At 44.8% G+C, this 20300-nt stretch overlaps 1 long non-coding RNA gene across 18 annotated transcripts in view; it reads right to left on the bottom strand.

Annotated features, from left to right (window-relative positions):
* The window catches only part of LOC308064210, a 72240-nt gene that overhangs the window by 42238 nt on the left and 9702 nt on the right, over positions 1 to 20300 (bottom strand). For all 18 annotated transcript variants that reach the window (XR_013928291.1, XR_013928292.1, XR_013928293.1 and 15 more), the window contains exon 1: positions 1 to 20300. This exon is cut by the window's left edge; it is cut by the window's right edge and continues 9702 nt beyond it. This is a non-coding gene — a long non-coding RNA (uncharacterized lncRNA).

Below are 20300 nucleotides of genomic sequence, written 5' to 3' on the forward strand. Positions count from 1 at the left end.
TCGCCTCCTGGAATGACTCAAAACGTTTGCTTCCTTCTCCGTACGCAAACAAGGATGAATCTCTTCACATAAATCTTGAAAATATTTGCATATTTACAGTTCAGAGCTGCTCTGTTAATTCCTTTGAAATGCAGGCACAGAAAGCCCCCCAAACTTCTCCCAAAGCCAGCCGGTCTATGCTTCCCATCACTTACCCTACAGCCTTACTCCCAAGCCCTGTTAAGAGCCGACGTAAGTGTAATTTATACTGCTTCAGAGCTGGATCCATTTGTTCAGGAACACATGTATCAAATTCTTTCACTCCTGTACTACACAATCCAAAGGTTTGCACAGGTCAGGACCCGAATATTTTTGTAAACAACCCTTTTTTCTATATACTCACGTTGCAGAAAACTAAATAAATGTGTGTATACACACATATGCATGCTATGATGTTCTCATCTGTGTAACGTAGCTCACGTTTAAGTTTTTTCCCTCCTCTTCCTTTCAAAGGATGAGAAAAGTTTATTTTAATACAGGTCTCAGTCTTCAGCACCATACTTCAGAGAGAATGATAGGTTAGCATGCCTCCAGTTAAGTTTATGAACTGACAGCCCACTTCAAATGACAAAAGAAAATGTAACCTAGGCTGGTTTTCAACCACTGATTGTCAGATCCCATGTTCAATATGTCATATGGAGTACACTTCATTAAGGACTGAATTACTTTACTCGTAACATGAGCTAAATTAAAGTCAATGTCAGGCTGCATAAATCACCAATTTAAATGTATCACTAAGTACATTGAAACAGTCATCATCACCCTGTGCCCTAAAATAACCCAAAAATCTGGGCTTCATTTTTATACGTTGTAAGGATGACAGATAGCAGATTTTTTGTTCTTTGCTAGGGCTCACAATTTTTACTGTCAAAAACTATTGAACTTTTAAGGAATAGCAACGGCCCAGTAACACCTCTCATCAGACGATGTATTTCATGGTGCCGTGAATTCAGAGCTCACAAGGAACAGGCCCAGAGCATCCATCAGGCTGTCACAGGAGCCCTTCATTATTCTGACGGGGTGGAAATATGGTATCCTGCCCGTTTAAGGAAGGATATGGGAAGGGACAATCCTGGGAACGCTGGCACAGCCACCAGGGCAGTCCCCCTTGGGCCAGCCCCTGGGTGACATGACTCAAGTCAATGGGGCATCACAGGGTTTAGGCAGACAGTTTTCCCACCGAGATATTTTTCTATTACCAGAGGTGGAAAAAGCTATATGAAAAGGAAATAGTTGGCAGGAAAAAATGCACCAGCGCCTCATCTATAAAATATCCAGGACATAACTCCCTCCTCTTGCAGCAGTTCTGCTCCGGTGCAGCCCTGTCAGTTAAGGTACCAGAGGAACAGACGTAAGTCTCCTGGATCCGCCTGGAAATTTAGGGAAGGCACTGGCTGGCCAGAGCTGTGGAAGATGTTTCCAGATGACAATGGGTGGCAGAAATAATTAGCATGAAGGGCCAATTTTTCATGCCCATTGCCGAAGTCAGGAAAACGCCTCTGAAGCCCAAGAAGATACATCAGTGTAAGACTGGTGAACGCAAGTAAAGAATTAGACTCTAAATTGCTTCTTCATATTTATTCCAGCTGTTTGAACAGTGGATCTACTTCTGTTAAATAAGTAAACTAAATTTACTTATTAAAAAGTAAATAAGACTTGTCTGTTCTTTTCAATAGATCTTTCATGTGTTTTTAACTTGAGAGGAAGATGAGAAGTGAAATAGTAAAGAGGCATTTTTCTGCTGGTCTGCTTGCCATCTGGATCTCTCTAGGCCCTGGCATCTGCAGGATGGGAAGGAAAAAAATCAAAGTATTCCTGGAAGGAAGAAGAGGCTGCTACCTAGTAGACAAATGGGAGAGAGAAACCCGGAACTGAAGAGAAGGGAGAAGGGGAAATGTGAAACTCATTTATTTAGCCTCCTAGTGCAGATTTCTTAGCGTGCCCCTTAACTTTCTGATCCCTTTGTTTTCTTGAGTATGATGATTTTCATGCCTTCTATTCTTTTTTCCTCACATTTTAGTTTGATGTTCATTCTCCACAAGCTTCCTGCATATGTCAGCATGAAACAATAGGCTCTCATTACACTTGGCTTCTTTCATCTCCTTCAGACACTGACCTACATTTGTTCTGTTTTTGTCAGTGTGGAAACATTTTCCCGGAGCAGTGTGTTAAAAAAAAAAAGTTTTTAAAAAAATCACATGTTCCATATTACCAACCGTGTTCTGTTGTCCAAAGTGTTTATTCTGGATGGTCTTGCAAAGTAATTTCAATTAAATAGAGAAGTCCTGTGGTACTAAGATACCTGGTTGGAGCTGAAGCTTTACGCTCACTGGAAGGGAAGTGCTGGCAGAGCATGGGAAACCATACCTCGGAGACCCTCAGCTCATGTGCTGTCATTGCAGGATTAGTCAAAAAACATGTGCATCACCAGCGCGGTGGGGGTGAGACCTCACCACACGCATGCCATGACCGAGCCTGTGGCAAGTTACAAGAAAAACCTCTTCCACTCCACTGTTGCATGCCCTCATTTCACACTGACGGGCTGCTCACGTGTTAATCTGCTAACGCAGCACCATTCTGGTCACCCTTATTTTTCCATCAGACAACTTGGCCAACTTTCCTAAAGCAAGTGTCAATGGGCTGGCTCCAGTTTGCCCAGTCCAGCATAGCAGGGAGGTAAGAAGTGTGGGGTCACTTAAGAAGGTGGGAGACATCCTCTGCCTGGTGGCTTGTGGAAGTCCAAGCACCATTAGTGCATCTTCTAGATCCAGTTCCAAGTGACACTGGTGCACGTGCTAGATCCAGCCCAGGACATCCAAGTGTGCAGTCCTGTCGGGGACCTGCTGTCACTTCCACAGCATGTTGCAGAAGCTGCTGAATAAGTAGGAAGTATTTCTGTCTGTATTTTAAGTGCAGAAGAGTTTGCTCTCTGCAGAAGCTATTCCCAACTTCTTACATGTGTTCTAGCCTGGGGATCCTAAGGATTCACAGCATCTATGACTTAACTGTTGACTTTGGAGCAGTGATCCCACCCATCAAACACAGAATCAGGACAAAGGTGCCTTTCCCACCAGGCACCCATGGACACCTACGCAAATATCCCAAGCCTCTTTCTCTGAGAAAGTGTATAAAACTTAAGAAAATGAAGACAAAACATGAGCAATTGCACAAAAGCCAGTACCCAGTCATATCAACCACACGCTTTGTTACACTCACCATGCAAAACAGCAGATGCAGCAGGTTTCATCCTAGCGCCTTCAAGCAGCAACCCAAATAAATACCGTGCTGATGCACAAAGAACTAGAATTTTGGTAACGTGGTTTGGCAAAGCAATCCTGACAATTCCTCATCTGCAAACATGTCACATTTGACCTTGGTCTCATAAACCAGGGGCTAAGCCTACTTCAACCCATCCTAGTTTGTGGGAATGCCTATAGCATAAGTATTGCACTGCCCTCGTGAAGACAATAATTTTTAAAATACTAATTTCTAGTTTTCTCCTTGTTGGTCCAATGAAAAAAAGCATGATGACTGAATATTTATAGAAGGACAAAGCCAAAGCAGCTAAAATTTGAACATTCAGGCAGCCTCAGCTACCGGCTAGGCACATATACAGCTTTAAAATGCCAAACCAACAGAATTTGCCTGCCCAAATGTTTAGTTTTGGAAGCACAGTTTGGCATGTGGGTCAAGCTCCTGTGTCTCTCTAAGGCGCAGCAGGGCTGTGCTGTTGGCCAAAGCCAGCGTGAAAGCTGCCGGCAGAGGGACGCAACCATCCTTGCCACATGGCACGTTCAACCCAACAGCCCTAAATGCGACTGGCACCTGAGGCATCACCAAAACAGGGCTCCCAACACACGTCTGATGGCAAACAGGGCACTGGGCAGAAGGCTGAAGAGAGACAGACAAACCCCACCAGCCCACGAGCTCCCAGGCGCAGATCTGAGGAGCTCCAGGGAAATAAGTAGTAGAACATAGACCTTCTCCCAGGTCTGACCCACAATGTGCGTACTCCGTGTTCAAAAGGCTGAGGCTGCTGCTGACCCTCGGGAGCATCACTTTGGAGGGGCCAAAGCACAAGACACCGTCCTCTGCTGCCTGGACGCTGTCTGCAAAAGGCACTGGTGGTCCCACCACATCACACAGACCTCAGTGCTTCCTCGGGGCAGGAGCAAACATAGCCACGCAGGACGGATTTGACCCCTATAACCATCTATCACTCTAAGATGGAACAACTGCAGGGAAGAGATTCCTCAGTTAATCATCATAGCAAGCTTGGTAATTGGGCATTTAGGAAAAAATGTACGTTCCCCTTTGATTACAGAATGCGCTTCAGGAGCCATATTCTGATATTTCCTGATTTCAGCTTCTATTAAAAGCCGACTGACAAGTGACCATTTAAGCTTTCCAGCTCTAGTCAAAAATATATCCTTTGGAGACACTTCAACTCTTTTTCCATTTAAGAATGATGACATACTTACTCATGAATTACGGTAGGCCAAAGGGGTCTTTAAAGTCCTAAATCACTGAACATATCAAATGAAATTTTAATAGTAACTTAGGTAGAACATGCCAGATAAGAGTAGCCTGTTCCTCTCTGCAAAAGCTTTGCACCGGCAACCAGGAGACATAAAGTAACTTCAACAGGCAAGGTCAGCATTTTCCTCACATGGGAAGATATCATGCATTGTATGAGGACCGCCTTTGGAAAAAAAAATACGTACCACCCTGAGATATCCCTTATGCAGCCTCACGCATGCCAAGTCACACATGCCATCCGATTCACGTAAGAAGTGACATGCAGGGAGGCTTCTGGCACATGGGAAAAGACAGGTATTTTGGAAAATACTCACAGATGTGTCCCCACAAAACAGCAGACCTCTGACATACACTGTTCCCTTTATAATGGTGATAATCCCAAAGTAACAGCTATCTGAAGACTTAAATTCAAATCCCCCTTCCCTTACCCCAAACATGGGAAAGATTGGGTCCCAGTGAGGTCCTCCTTACTCTGGCTTGTCTCCATGTGCAACAGATTTAGTGCCTGAGCCAGAAACCACAACTCTCAATGCTATTGCCCCACACTGAGCTCCTGACAAGTACTGTAGACTTTTTATAACTGATTAGGAGATTATTTTGGCTGGCCTTGCACTTGCATAGGTGATTCCTAATGAGTGCATAGTGCTTTGGTATACGATGCCAGCTACAAGCTCTTCACTAGCATTTATTGGTATTAGGTAACATTTTGAATTGACAGGACAAATCATTCCTAACCCCAAAGGACTCATGCGAGCTTTGTAAAATATTTATGTAGAGGAACCACTGTACTGAAGTTCACAATGATGTCTTTCCTTGTCCTAAGCAGGTGAAAGGCAGCAGGCAGACACCTCAGCACATAAAAATCCTATGTAAAAATTATTTGCAAAAAAAACCCCAAGTAAGTAATGACAACTTGATGGGCTTCAACAGGAGGAAACGACACGGCTGCTGAGGAATGTGCGGTGAGGTCAGAGGACCATCCTAGCCACATCAAGGTAGCGTTCACAAGGAGGTTGCTTGTATATGAGCAAGGACCAGATGCAAACACAAATGGCAGTGAGGAGAAGCACAGAGGAGACTCTCACCTTCACCACCAGCTAAGTGCACGGCCTCCCAGCCCAAGGTGGCACAAAGATAATCACAAAGAAGCCCACCACACCTAGGATGAACGGGTATTTTCTTTTGGTGACTAGCTGTGCTAGAACAAGGTTTCCATGCTTTTGGGAGATTGCTTTGCCAAGAGGCCCTTTACAACTCAAAGGCTTCAGTGGATGGCAGGTAATTTTGCAGAGCATCCTCACCAAGTCTGCTGCTCGGCCATTCCTCATTACGTTGCCTGCAGGCATTAAAAGGTGTGCCAACCCAGCTGCCTGAGCGGAGGAAAACAAGAAGCATGCCTGTCAGTGCAGCTCTGCTCCAGACAAGGATATAGGGATTATCAGGTTCAGCCGAATCCCTCAGCCACACCTGAGATGTAAACCTTGGTTCCTATCAATAGTCACTCTAGGTCTCCTCTTGTGTCTTCTATTTTCTCTCCTCTTAACCTCCTGACTAATAAAGGTCAGACTTGCTCATCCATGGAGAAACCCTCTCCTGAGGTCCTTGCTTGGAGGCAAGCTAAGACAGCAGGCCAGGTACAGCGGTACAATGGAGCAAGATTTACATGTGCTGAGCATCTGGTCCAACTCCCTTAAAGCCCATGACAAGCAAAGCTATTGCAAACATTTTCCAGCAAGCAAGCTGTAAGCATCAGAAGCTGTGCTTTCTTACCTTTTGCCATTGTTTTCTTCCCTCTCTTTTAACTTTCCTATTTATGTATATTTGTGGGTTTAATGCCTTTGGCCTTAAGAACAAACAGGATGGGACTTTAACAATAAAGCTTTGGAGTTGCTACCTAGAAGAAGCTCCTTCTTTCCCAGCAAGGTCATTTAATACCATCTGAGAGAGTGACAAGCAGGATATTTCCTTTCTTCCACCACCACCACCTTTAAAGGACTGTACAGTTAAGGCAGAATAAAGAAGAAGGGACCAAAAGAAAGATGCAGTCAAATATTTAACACCCCAACCACAGTATTCTTTCTTCTTAAAAAAAACAAACAAAAAAAATCCCCACACACACAAGAAGTAGGATGCACTGTATATTCAGCTACACAAAAAAATATGTAAAGATTTCTATGCATTGTTCAGCTGAATCACAGAAAGCTTAACGTTACTCTAGACAGGCTCAGAAGCCCAGGACTTTGCACCCTGGAGCAGAGAAGCCTATTTCTAAGAGGTTCCAATGGCAATGAAAGACACGGGCTGCACCCATACCACACTGGGACACCCAAGTGGCAGGTGTGCTTCCCAGCATCGGTGCCCCCAGCCTGGGGGTTTGTGCCCACCAAGCAGACCCTGTGCAATCAAAGAGGTGCAGAGCACCCTGTCAGCCCAGCTCACAACCTGGCACCTCCACACCACCACAAAAGCAGAGGGAGAGCTGTATTTTGCTTCCTGCTCATTCTCTTCCTACAAAGGTGTAAGACATTCTAGCCCATCTAGGCAAGGACTATCAGACATGTTCTGCCAGAGCCTCAGCCCACCAGCTCATCATCCCTTTCCTGGAGGGAGGTGGAAGCGAGCAAATGATGCCCACTTCCATAAGTGGAAGCATCTCTTTTGGCCAGAGCCACCATGGAATTACATACTCAGAAGGTGCTGCTGCATCTCAAATTGAATGCAAAGCACCCAAGGACTTCCATTTCTACACTATTATCCAAAAAGTTGAATATTTTTTTTAAAAAATGACACAGAAAGAACAGGCCAGCCCAGACCTTCAGGGGCCAGTCCCTCAGCTGGTGTGAATTAGTCAAGCTCCTTCAATACAATTAAAGTCATTTAGTCCCACTGAAAAGCTACTTTAGAAAAATGGAAGACTGAAAAACCAGTATCAGAGTCCAGATTTCAAATCCTCTCCCCAGCCATACTTCCAGATGGCATCAATCTGCCTGGACAACCCAGAAAACCTAACCAGATCTCTTGAGACCCCCATTTCAATGCTCTGGATGGTGGTACCGCACTGGGAAGAACTTGACCTCTCTTGTTTTAATCAGGTGGAGAAGGGGGAAAAAAAAAAAAAAAAACAAACACAAAAACCCAAGGCTTGGCTTGATATGGCTTCAAGACAGTGACCAAAATTTAAACAATATCTAATTTTCATTAATGGGCTCCTCTCATCAGCCCTTTCCTCTCTCCTCCTCCTCTATGATAGTGGCGTCAGAAGAAAACAGCCAAATTAGTGCAAAGGCTGAAAACCCTCACAAAAAGGTCTTTGTATGCAAAGCTTTAAGAGGAAGCACTACTCAGGACCAACCAAAAAAAAAATACTACCAAATAAAAGGCATCTCCATGTTTTTCCAAGTGTTTTGCTTCGTCTGAATGGGTTTATTTTTCCTGCAGTGCTGTGAGTGCAGCGCTGACTGTCTCGCAGCAAGAGCCCAGCTACGGCGACTGCCAGCATGTCATAAAGAAATCAGGTAACAGGGGGAACGGGTCCACGAAGCAGGAGAGCTCATCCATCTTCAGCTGAACACTCCCTTCAAGACCAGCCCTTTCTATGACTCCCAGCTACTTAACTTACCCAAATGCCCTTCCTTCCTGACAGACAAGACCACACAGGATCTAACCTGCCGATGGTGCTCCCGACAAAGGCCAGTGCCAGATGTTTTGGAAGATGATGCAGGCAAACAAACAGGAAAAGCCCTGTGACGGGCAGATAGGGGATAAGCTAATCTCTCCCAAACAGCTCTTCACCTTAACCCCAGAACTCACCTCCCGCTTTCAGCTGGCTGATTCCAGTTCAGTGGTCACTTTCCCAAGAAAAAACACCATATCCATCATGCAAAGCACAGCAGAAGTGGCACCCAGTAACCACCTGAAGAGGTTTGGTGCTTAACTTCCATTAGGACTTGAATGTTGTCCCAAAGTTACTTGGACCAGTTTAAGAAATGGGTTTAATTTCTACCAGCAAGGGAAGTAATTTAATCAGCTGAGAGCTTTCTTTGCCCTCCTCCTCCAGCAACCTTGTAATTTCTCCTGAGCACCTGCTGTGTTTCCAGCCCTAAGTACCCACCAGAAAACTCAAGACAGTAGCTATCGCATCACACTGTCGCAGTCCCTGAAGTCAGGAGGACAAAAGCCCCACTATTCAGTCATGCAAAGTGCCAGCCACTGCATCCCTTCCACAGAGGAGTCTTTCTTCAGATAAACCACAGAGCAATGCTTCATCATAGAGCACAAACCTATTTACATATTTTAAAGCACATTGGGAGGTCGTTTCCTGACTAAACAAAGACATTTTAAGGCATATTTGCTGTCTGTGTTTCCGCATGTTAAGAAAAATTTTGATTACAAGCGGTAATTAATTGATCACATACAGCGCGCGTGCTTTGGAATTGCTGTGAATGAAATTGCATTGAAAACATCCTAACAAGGACATCCCCAAATATTTGAAAACAGAGCTGCGAAATGAATGCTGAATGTCATTCAAAGCTGATAATAACCATCATTCAATCCCAGTAAACAAATAAACAAAACCTTTTGGTCTAACAATTATTGAAAGAGTTTTAAATTGCTGATTACTATCGTAATAACTGTAATGGAGAACAGCTGAATTTTTGCATGCTGTGAAGAGCTTGCTCAAGTAGCAAGGACCGTTTTGTATGTGGGGGATTTACACGAATTTGTGGTGCGTTGGTACACATATCTAAGGAAGAAATCAAAGCTATAGGCCTGCACCAGGAAATGTAAAAGCAAAGGTCTATCAACGTTGTGAACATTTTCTTCTTTTCCAGTAGCCAAGGGATAAGCGCCTGTTTCTCTATAGCATCTTTCTGAAACACTGATATTCCAGTTCACATTAACAGAAAATTCCCAAAGGTAAATGGAAACTAACTTTCTCCAAAATAAACAAAAAAAAACAAATTACACCAAAACAAAGAAACCCCCAGAGGCAACAGGGGAACAATGAGGGATGCTGCTGGGCAGCTGGCAACCAAAGCAACCACTTCAAACATCAATAACTCTCTCCTAGGAGCTGGGAGAAGGTTTATGCTCACAACATCAGGGAGAACGGGGTTCTCAGGCCTCCTCAGCCCTGGACACGCTTTCCTGCCCCTGGGAAAGGGAGAGCAGCCGTGGGACGTGTGAGGCGCAGGCTGTGTGGGGTTTGTGCCAGACAGCAAAACCCTGAGGCGGTGGAAACAGCTCTTGGATGTTGGCCTTCCCGAGCAGCTTAAGGCACCGAGACCTTAAATTCCTACCCCTGATGAGAGGGGAGAGAAAGGCCACAGAAACAGGCTACTAGATGTGAAAAGAAGCAACAAGCCACAGGGAACAGAAGCTCCACAGTCCCCCACTCCTTAGTGGCAGCATTGTCCTGCCCGAGAGTTGCATTCGCAAGCTCAGCCCTGGCAGGGCTGCAAGTCAGGGCACATATGGGAAGGATCAGGGTCAGGGCTGCAGGCAAAGGGATTATTTATTGCCAGCAACTGGGAGCAGTTACCTCCCTTGGTCCCAGTGCCCAGCTTCTCAGGGAGGAGGACCGAGGCCTGCCCTACCACAGGCACCAAGTTTTATTTCACCTACGTGCTATCCCGCACGGCATTTAGAGATCCAAGATCATAGCTGCTGGCAGAGAGCAACAGAAACTAAAGGGTGAAATAAAGTCACATCCTTATCTTTCTTGGAGCTCTCCTGTCCAGTAGGATTTCTGCAGAACCAGCACCATAGTACCACACAGGAAGGAGATTAAAAAAAATAACAATAATCACCAATTAATCCCATTTTCTCCAGTTTGCTTTGCATCAGTCCTTGTTGAGATCAACCATAACTCAGGACCCCGTACAAATAATTCCAGAAGCCAAGAGATAAACTCCTAGCCTGAAGCCACAGTAGAACAGGCTCAGAGAGAGCTTAAATAAACCAGATGCTTCCAGTTCAGCTGGGCTTGATGAATGTCACTTGATAGTAATTAAGGAACTAGCTGTGGCCACTTCCCAAAGGTTCATCTGAGACCTCGTGGAGGACAGGTGAAGGTCTTCTGGGGGCTTCTTTCTCAGTCGTCTTTTGTTGTTGTTGTTTTATTTTTGGAAGAGTTGGAGTACTCCAGACCAGCAATTCAACATGCTAGGGAAAAAAATCTGGAACAAGTAAATAATCTGAAAGCAACCTAGAAGATAACAAGGAAACGTGGGCTGACCAGCATAGACTTTTTCCAAGAGTAAATATTATCAGACTAATAGAATTTCCTCCTACGATAGCATTACAGCCTGTACAGAGAGAGCAATAATTATCGCATACCACAACTTCAGTAAACTTTTTCTTATGACATTCTCATAAGTAAATCAGGAAAACATGGTCTTGATAGAACTATTTTGGGCAAAGTGCAACACGATTTCTTAAAGCCATTCCCAAAAAGCTGTTCTCTCCCATTCGCAGTCGTAATGGCAGAAGTGTCCTCCAGGGTCAGTCCTGGTCCTGGCTACTGTTTCCATGACTGCTACAATGAATGGGATAGAACGTCTTCGCTACATCTGCAGAGGGGACCAGGCTGGGAGGTACCATAAGGACAGAATTAGAACTCAAAACTGGAGAAGCAGCTTGAAGAAGGTATAAAATTCAATGAGGACAAATGAAAGGCTCTGCACTTTGGCAGGATGACCAGCTGCGCTAAGGACAGGGAAGACCCCAGGATCCCCTTCTTCCAGGGCAGATCTCTGATTTTAACCCTGCAATCTTAACAAGAATTCCCTTAAGCCCTGTGGGTTAGGGCATCTTGAACAAGGGGCTCACCCCACCACGGCAATCACTTAGGGGCTGCGCAGTAAGTAAAACCAAACCAAACAAGCCCCTACTTTTCGATTCTGATGATGTGGAAGCAAAAAGGGAAATGCTAATGCACTTAAAGAAAAAGACAATAAGCTCCTAGTCTCTTCCTGGTGTTTGTGACCATCTGGTGAACACTAATTCCCACTCAGCTGGCCAGCCTCATGGACCTGCCATGGTCCCTGTGTCACCAGGGCTCCAAACCCTCCTGGCAGCAGTGTTCGGTGGGGTCATCCTCCTCCCTCTCCTCCCTCCTCCGACGGAGGAGCCTCTCCATTCACCAACAATAACGGCTTATAGCTGCTCCCTGAGACTTAAGCGTGTGTTTACTACATGCGTACAAAAGCTAGGCTCTGCTCGGTCGGGGCCATGGGCTCAGTGCTTCCTGGTAGATGGAGATATACTGCAGTCCCTCCGGGTAGGTTTCCTTTGTAGAGCAGGCAAGAGGTAGACTTGTGGCAAACAACATTACCCGTAAGTAATTTTCCCTTACTTTATATAAGCAAATGCCTTTGATATACAACAATCCCCGACATGTTCAGGTTACATGCTTATTTTAAGATCTTTTGTTTACTTTATGATCTTCATAGGTCATTGACATCCCATTTAGCTCTGGTGACCCTGTTTATACAATCGCAATATACATTAAAAAGCGTTCCTTTGGATAACATTAACATTCTTGATCTTAATCCATCACATGGGCTAACAATAGCTCCAGCTCAGATGTGTACGTAACTGTTAAAAGCTTTAATGTAGAATCCAATACACATATCAAGTGGGAGAGGCCTGATCAAACAGATTGGCTTGCTTTTTTCCATTCTAAGTGGTAGAGGATCCAGAACTATGTAAACTCTCATGAAATGCACTGCAGGACCCCTCCAGCCACCACTCAGTGCAATTAGATATCCTGGAAAATGTGGGGGTTTTCTCCCCCCCTCCCCCGCCCAATGTGTGACACTGCTGTTGAAGCAGTTGACCACTATCACCTCCAGGAGCTTCAATTCCTGCTGTTCTCCCGCTTGCTGAAAACCCAAATTGATGCCAACATGGAATATTACAAGCTCTCCTGGCAGAGGGCCAAAATTTACCTGATACCACCCCAAAGGCTGCAGTTTCCCACATCTGACGGGCCAGGAACACCAACCAGCAAATTCATTGTGAAGCTGTGTTGCATGCTATGTATTTATTAACTCATCTGACATTTCTCCACCATTGATTGCCATATCTCCCACTGGCAGTGGGGACATCTGGAAGGCCACCGTGGGATCTGAGGTGTGAGCAAGATCTGGGCTTCCTCTAGGGTTGCCACATGCAAAAGACAAAAAAGAAACAACCAAAAAAATGTGCCGCCTGCAAAACTCTGGCCACCTCCAGTGAATGGGGGCTCAGTGACAGGAGGTCAGTGGTACATGCCGAGAAGCTCCTGCAGAAACCACTGCGTCCATAGGAAAACCAGCCAGGTTGGCTTAAAACCACCCAGAAAACCAACAGTCTTCTTGAATGCTGAAGCAACATAGACCTGGGGTGGTAGCATGGCAGCAGTGTCAAACTGAGAAACTGAGGAAGACCATGACAAAGGAAGGTTTGATATTTCTTCTTTTGCTGGGCCTGGTAATGATAATACAAGAGTGGGAATACACACAGTGTACATACACAGTGGGAATATGTCAATGGGAAGACATCAAAAATTCTTTCAGTGTTTGGGTCTGACTGAATTTAGAGGTATGGAGTCCAAACAGGACCATGCAAACCAGCCTTCAGTCCCCTCGGGTTTTTTGGTCTCGTCTGGGAATGGCTGCTTCTGTGTTGGTGAAGAACTGGACCTGGTGGGCTCCCAGGGTCTCCTCCAGCACCACTCACCATGACTTCTGCAATGCTACTTCTGCAGTAGCTCCTATCACTTGAGAAATACCCACCTTATAAACATGATGAAAGTCACAAAATATGGCCATACCTAGGATGGGATGGCCCTTCTTTTTGCCTTTCTTTTTTTCCTTTCCTCCCTAGGTTCAAAAAATGACGTTTTGGCAGGCACGTTAATGTCTTTTGGGCTCGGCCCATATTTCCCAGGAGACCGAGTTCAGTTGCAGGGTAAAAGAAAAACAGTACGAATAAACCGTCTGACACAGTTGCCATGAGACACCAAAGGCAGGATGAATACGCTGAAGAGGACATGCCACATGAGGAGAAAGGAGAGCAGGAGGCCACGAGAGCGGCAGGGAGAGCCAGGCGGCACATCCTTGGGTCAGACGGTCACCGCCACAGCTCCAGCACCTTTGAGCCGTGCCAGCTGTCCCACTGCCAGACCCTCTGTCATGTCACTGATTCCCAGGGAACAGGAGGAAGATTTGTGAAGTCCAGGGTGAGGGCTGACTGGGCTGCAGAGGGAGACCATCAGCACCCCCAGTGCCTTTGCAACTCCCACCTAGCGATGAGCGACACCCCTAAGAACAAGATCCTGGGACAGGGAAGCAATAGGGGAGGTGACAACACTGCTGACCAGTAGTGATACCAGCTGGTTTGCTTAAAGGCAGGCGGGTAGTTTTGCTTCCTGGTGTGCATCAGCGCTGCAGTCAGAACCAGACAAGCCCCAGCACCGTGACGCACTTTGGGCACAAAGGTCTCCCTCCTTATAAATGACCAATTGTTTCCTTTCTACCTTATTTGTTGGTTTTACAGGTCTGTGGTTCTTCTTTATACAAACTAAAGCTTTGTTCAAGTTGCACAATATTAAAGTCTTCATTAAAATAAGACCTCTAATTCAAAGAAAAATAAAAAGGGGGGGGGGGGGGGGGGGGAAGGGGAGGAACCACTAAAATTCTAAGTGAGTAAAACAAATTCTTCCACCCTTGAATTTAAAAAGTAGACTTGCATCTAGTCAAAACCCTGGACTTCAAACCATAAGTGAACAAGCACCCACAAAATGGGAATTTTTTACAATTAGGCAGGAGGCAGCTTTGTTCAGTGACGCAGGGCCGAGGGACAGGGACAGCGGTGTGGACATCTGTGTGCACCATGTCCAAGGGTCAGCTCTGCATGAAGGTATGTGCTGCGAGTCCAGAGACAGCAGCGCTGGGCCCTCAGATGAGCTTCAGCAATGCCCCTCCAAGCTACCAAGCCACTGGGGACCAGAAGCGCTTAATATATTTGCTCATCCCTTCAGACAGACAGCTTATATAGGGTGTGTGTCCTCTGCCACAGAGCAAACCGAGGCCTGAGTTTTGCAAAGGGTGAACTCCCCTGAGTTCAGGCGTGGGAGTTTTTTGCAGCTGATGGTGCATCAAGAAGCAGCAGAGCTAAAAGCCCAGCTCCTCGCTGGAAGGACCAGGCTGCCACTACAGGTAAGGGTGGCATGGACATCCCTTTCTAGCAAAGCACAGAGGCAGGCTGCAGCACACCTCAGGACCGGTGTACCCGTGGAGGTCTGTAATGGGGGGTGACACTAGAGGACAACTGTCAAGTCCAGAAATGACAAGATTTGTCTGAAGTCCACAGATATGTTCAGGTTTCGGGCAAACCCAGAGCTCAAAGGCAACCTCTGTGGGATGGGAAACGAACTGTCAGTTCAGCTTTGCTAAAACCACATTTTAAAATACTATAAACTGATGTCACGCAGCTCTCTTCAACACCTTTAAGCTGCCCGAACCACGATATTATTCAAGATCTGTTCTCCCCATCCTTTCTGGGCAAGTGCCACCAAACAGAATAAACAACCGAGCGCTGAAAGATTTCCCCCACGTCACACAAGAAAGGCAAAGCAGCCAGTCCCCACCGTGCCCAGCTCCGGCTCCCTGGTAACCTCGGGGGGGAGTCACTGATGGCACTTCTCCCAAGGAAGGTGTGAACGTGGTGGAAGAGCTCTTCATAATCCTGGAGAGCCAATCCCCCCTGCGGATAAACCCGGCTGCACCTTGGGAAAGCAGGATACTCCTGAAGCGAGCGAATGCTCTCCAGGATGTTTTCAGCTGGCGAAATGAAGCTACAGGAAAAGCCAGAGAGCAGCACAGCAGTTTTTGGCTACCGTTTTCGATATTTATACTGGAATGTTATCGTTATCGCTTCCATCCTAGTTTCCCCTTCTGCTCGCTCCTACAGGGAATAGCATTAGGATGGCACCGCACTCTACTGCCATAATAATGAAGATGTCACTAATTTACCATTTAGACTTCACTGCCTATAAAACAGGAGGAGAAAATGGGCTGCGAGCATGATAAGGAGCAAACCCTGGTTTGAACACAAATGTACTTGAGAGCTGGGGGTGGGGGGAAGCGGAAATTAAAGGTGATCAGCTGAGAGCATCTTTCCAGCCATCGGGCATTGTGGTGAGCACGCAGGATGGTCCCAGGGGCACCAGAACAGACCCTGGTCCCCCAGAAGCTGGCCAGGCTGGACGTGACAGTGATATTCCAGTGCTTAGCAAACAGTCCTTAGCAGTACTTGTCCATCATGTTTCTTCACAGATCTGTCCAGTTTTGCTAATAAGACCCTTCAATACTTCTGGGGTCCCAATTAAGTAAATTACCGTAGTTAAGTATTTAAATCTCAGCCTGTGCTTAAATCCCTGGTTGAGCAGAGACATCTTCCTAAAATTAGACTTTTTCAGAGGATGTAGGTACCCCTGTTGGGGGAAAAGGTGGATGCATAAGAACTGGGATTCACACCAAAGCCAGTTCAGCCCAGTCTCCTGATGCGGGGGAAGGAGGGAGGGAGGGAGAGAAAACTCAGCCCTCAAGCTCAAATCCAGGAGTTGTCAAAGAATTGGTTTGAGTCGCAACTGATGTTAAACCACCTTTACAGGGAGAAACAATTGCATCAGAAAAGACCGGGAGCCACATCCCTAAGTATTCAGCAGCCTCCAGGTTAGGACATTCACCTGGGAAGAAGGCATGGATTAAAACCATCGTTCTTAATGTGAGAAGAGCTGTGGCTGTGGGAGGGCTGAAGCCCAGCCCAAGACGCCAACGTCCACCCGTCTCGGAATGCACAAGTAAAGCCAGACGCAGCTTCTGAGAGCTGGCCAGCACCCCAGGGTGCTCAGAGTGGGAGGCCCTACCCTCTACCTCGCCTTGGAGCTCTCCTCCAAGAATAAAACACCTTCACAAAAACCTCCAGAGTATTCCCTGAACCTCCCTAGAACTTGCCAGATTTCCTCAAGATTTTCCAGGGATCCCAAATTCACCCAGGCTGTTCGAGCCTAGGAGTGTGAAATCTTATTTTCCAGTTCTTTGCTCAAATTTAATGAGCCATTCCCTGTGCAACCTCCCTTGGAGAACATTTTGAAGCCCCGTGTACTTCCCTCCCCCTCCATGGCCAACACAGCCAGCATCTGGCAAGAACCCCAGCGTTTATCTTTCCAAACTGGGTTGCAAGCACGTGGTAACCCTACTCAGACACAACTTAATGCTGGACTCGTCTTCTGGAGGAAAAGCCACCAGGAGAAGACAGAAACACAGCAAGGGCATCTATCCCACTGCTCTTTCAGGAATACATTGCTAGAGAGCAATGTGAGCCCGACCTGAGCTGCTACTCGGGCTGAAGAGCCTCCGGGAACCTCAAAAAATCTGCCCCGAAAATAACGTTCTATTCTCCCCGTAACTACTACTGACTGATTAAATGAACCTCCGCATACAGCAGGTCTTTGCTGCTGTTGTTATTTTCTGCATTCTGTTCTGTTTTTTTGGATAAGATATACTTAGGGAAAACACTAGAGATCTCAATTAAGCAGCTGGGTGACTTATAAATATATATTTATGTTTGAAGCCTAAGTGGCCATTGGCTTCCCTACTGTTTTACTTAGCTAACAAAACAACTCTATCAAAGTAAGTATTATTCCAAAACCCAACTTCCTGCACAGAATGCTCCCATGTGCTCCATCAGTCTGCTTCTCTGATGAACTACATCGTTTCTTATAAACTGTCCATGGCCCATAAATTTCCAAGCATAAAGGCTATTACTGTGCTGTGCAAATCTGCTGAGAATTTTATCCTTATAACTTCATTTTGTTCGGGTGCAAATGAGTTTGGTAAAAAAGTTATTCTGCAAACTTTTATTTTATTTCTTTTTTTCCTCCCCCCAGTCTTCTGGTTTGGGGCTTAGTTTGATAAGTAACACTCGATGTAGTCTGGAGTGGGGCTTTATTTTGACCAGTTTCAGTTGGACCGCCTTTGTCTCAAACTGGTTTTCCTTAACTCAGGAAAAGACTTCTCAAGTGTTCCTTTCCCCAAAAGCTTGGGGTGGGGGTGGGGTGGAAATCCCAATAACTGATGGGTGAAAATAGATCCAGTTGGGTTTGGGGCCACATACTAGATAAATATTGCAAATCTACTCTGTTCTGCGACCCAAAGAGAAGACCCCTGCATATATTCAGGTACTGGGGAGAGATCACCACTTTTTAAAAGTCTCTTTTTTCCTTTCTGGCTCAAGCCACAGGGTGGTGAGAAACTGAGGGGTTCTTTGTCTGTGCATGCAGATGAAAACCTCTTATAAATGTTTTGCTCATTTTTAGCTCTCACAATTGCCTGTTTACGTTAGGACTCCCGTCGTCACGTGAAGCTGACAGATCCTCAAACAAATTGTAGTCTCCCTGTCCACAGAGTAGAAAAATGACTGGATTTTGCCATTGGGTGTAGCACGAGGCTTGTGCTTCTCCTGGATTAATTCCAATTTCCCTAACGATACAAATTAGACTTGCTCAAGGCCATCAGAGAGGTAGCAGGGGGAAAAAGATGAAATAAGCCATAACTCTCATGGCTTCCTTCCTCCAAGCCCCAAAAGCAGTCAATCACCAGCAATATGGAAGAAAATAATGGAAATAGGGATGTTTTGATATCTTGATTCTGGAGATTTCTCAACTACCTTGTACTAATTTCATTATGCTCAATTTAAGGGGCTTTTTATTGATAGATACCCCAGGAAATATGATTTGGAAACAGCATGCTACCTTGGGATATCACCAACCATTTGACATTGGGGAACTAAAACAAAACCAGATGTTTTAGGAAATAAGCAGCTTGAATATATCACTCATAAACCAATTAAAACTTTCTGTAGCAAGTTGACATTTCCCATGAAGCAAGCAATGGGAGTAAACGCAAATCAGTTGGCTGCGAGCTACGGAGCAATTCCCAGCCACAGATTTTATGGATTTCTTTTTGTTGTTGTTGTTGGTTTTTTTACTGCTTTGAAAATGATGCTTGTGTTTAAAAAAAGAAAGGTGTGATAAAGAAGCAGTCTCACCTTGTCACTCTCGAACCCAGAATCTGTCTTTTCACCTTCACACTTCCATTCATTGCTCATTAAGCAAACAGCGAGATATTCCCACTATTGTTTGTCTCTTTGGCAGAGAGTCTCCATGATTTCAGGTCCAAGTACACGCCAAAATAAGGCATGAAAATCTTTTCAGTTTGTTTCAGGTATTTAGTTAAAAATAGTTTACGGGTTCTTGAGAGTACAAGGAGAAATTAACAGTTTGAGGGTTTGTTTTGGTTTATTTATTTATTTATTTATTGTGGGTTTTTTTTCCCCAGGATAATTTTTTTAAAAATTTTATTTTGCAAAGCCAAGCAAAAACCTCTAAGCACATCCTTAACTTTAAGCATTAAAAAGTCAATGGGATTTAAGCATGTGTTTAAAGGCAAACATATGCTTTAGAGCTCTGCTGAATAGGAATGGTTTATTGAATCAAGGCTATAGACAGGTTAATAAAATGGGTTAATATATGCAATCTGGAAACAAAAATTAAACAACATGTTTCTGGAATATTAGCGTTATAAGCATCGCCTCGTTCTAGCTCAATTCCCTAAATTACTATTGGATTTGTAATGTCCTTGACACTGTCTCTCACTCATTTCTTGAAGAAATGCAGATTATTGTACTAGATTATAATCAGCTGGCTAACGGGCAGCTCAAAGCTTATGATTCTATCCAGAGCAATTCGGAACAATACGATCTTACTTCAAAAGGAGTTTATTCACCAAAATTCATTTTCAAAGAAAATCTGCCAAACCTTTTCTGCTGTCACATATCCGTAATTCTCTCTGTATAAATATTCATGCGCTGTGAATAAGACGTAGAAAACATTCTGTTATTTTTCAATATTTACTCTAGAATTAGTTCCACAAAGATGCTTATTGTATGACAAAAGATAAGAGTTTACACTCCCATCAAAGGTTTCTTTTAAATAGATCATAAAATCCATTGTGAATATTTAAGCCAAGAGTAATAACATGGTGTCATATACTCACACAGTATAAAGCAGTAACACTCTGCATTTTGACATCTGCCCAGACAGATGTTTAGAACGAAGTTCCTCAGATTCTTTCTTCTTTTTTTTCTTTCTTTTTTTTTTCCAAGTTGCATGGAAAAAAATCTGGGAATCATCTTTTATATCGAAGCTACTTAGTACAATTTAACTGTCAACAGTTTAATTAATTTAAATGTAGACTTACTGTGGAAGCCAACAAGTCGCATAAGCCTTCCACAGAAAACAGGAAAAAAAAGAAAACACTCCCAAAATGTAGCCAGCAACATCCTTACTTCAAGAAAGCTATACATTTATGGTATGCACACAGAGTGAACAGCTAAAATCCCACGATTTACCTGTATAACTTCCTACTGTTATCCCACACCTTTAGCGCAGACCACAGTGAACAGACATTTTCCCACTATATTCCTGCAGAAGGACCATGCTAATTAGTAGCTGCTAATTATTTTGCCTGTAGCAACACTGCTGATAAATATCAGCACTTCTATTTACTTAAAGTAGTTGCAGAGGGATCTTTTTTTATAACTCCATGCCTCGTGATTCCTGGGGTTCAGATCCATGTCGAAACATGCACATGACCACACACCGACTGCCA

This window comes from Falco punctatus, assembly GCF_963210335.1.
Source record: "Falco punctatus genome assembly, chromosome: 5".
In the NCBI taxonomy this organism is placed as follows: Eukaryota; Metazoa; Chordata; class Aves; order Falconiformes; family Falconidae; genus Falco; species Falco punctatus.